The sequence below is a fragment of the Bidens hawaiensis genome, unplaced genomic scaffold, assembly GCF_021521415.1.
Source record: "Bidens hawaiensis isolate Kalapana, Puna unplaced genomic scaffold, B.hawaiensis_p1.1 tig00053975_1, whole genome shotgun sequence".
NCBI lineage: Eukaryota > Viridiplantae > Streptophyta > Magnoliopsida > Asterales > Asteraceae > Bidens > Bidens hawaiensis.
The window spans coordinates 55,054-56,154 of record NW_027506278.1 but is presented as its reverse complement, the minus strand read 5'-3'; positions in this window follow the sequence as shown (position 1 = coordinate 56,154).

The window sequence follows — 1,101 nt, the reverse complement described above, 5'->3', positions numbered from 1 at the left end:
TCCCAAAAGTGCATAAATATATACAAAATCAAATCATGCGTACATTAGCTGACCTACCATGAAGAACGAAAAAGAAAATACATATACAGACACAATATTATATAGAGGTGGCAATAGAATGAGTTGCGTTGGATTGGGATAATGGGTTTGCATGGGTTTAGACCAAGATGGGTATGAGTCAGAAAGTGTTTAAAAAATATGTTAGGATGAGTATGAGTCAAGATGGGTAACTTAATCCATCTTAACCCAAGTAAAGGTTATAATATAAAGGATTTCAAACAAAATTAATAAAAAATAACAACTCAAAATATAAATAAAAATAAAGTAAAATAACTAAAATGTTTCCCCCGCCGTCCTTGTTTGTTAAAAAAAAAGTAAAACCGGTTTCGTCTCGGCTCAGGTTAGGTTTTTCGGGTTTTTTTTACTATTATTTCTTTTTTCGTCTTAGCCGGTTTCGGGATATTGGTTTTGATTTCTCGGTTTCTATTCGGGTTCGTGGGTTTTGTTTGAAAGAAATAGGACGGAGCTTGTTTTAGTCCATTCTAACCCATAAAACAAGCTCATTCTAACCAATAACCTGTAACATTCTACTTTCGATAATATTAATAAAGGAAATTCTGTTTATTATTGGCGTGTCATTAATCAGTTAAATAAATATTAGAGACTGGGCTTGGACATTAAAGAATGGAATAAGGGATGGAATGAGCCTTAGGTCCATCGGCTTAAGAGAGTATAAATACCCCTTAAACCCTAAACCTTTCCAATTTTATCCATCTCCACACCATAGCCTAGACCTTCAAAAACACACACACAAACTATATCCCGAGCCAAGATCCTAAGGTGAAAACCCGGGCTTGTTGATGCTAGGACGTCGTTACGAGCCGAAACCGACATCAAGCTTAGATCGGGTTCATGGGACCGATTCGTTAATGGTACGTTCATAACGGAAATTTGCTCGTTTATGCTCGGTTCGTTTGGTGTTCCTAGATCTACATAGAAATGGCAAAAATGAATCCAAATCAACGAATCTTACTGAAATTCGTTAATATTGTTGGGTTAATCGATCGATTTATGAAGCTGTTTAAACATGGATCAAGGCCA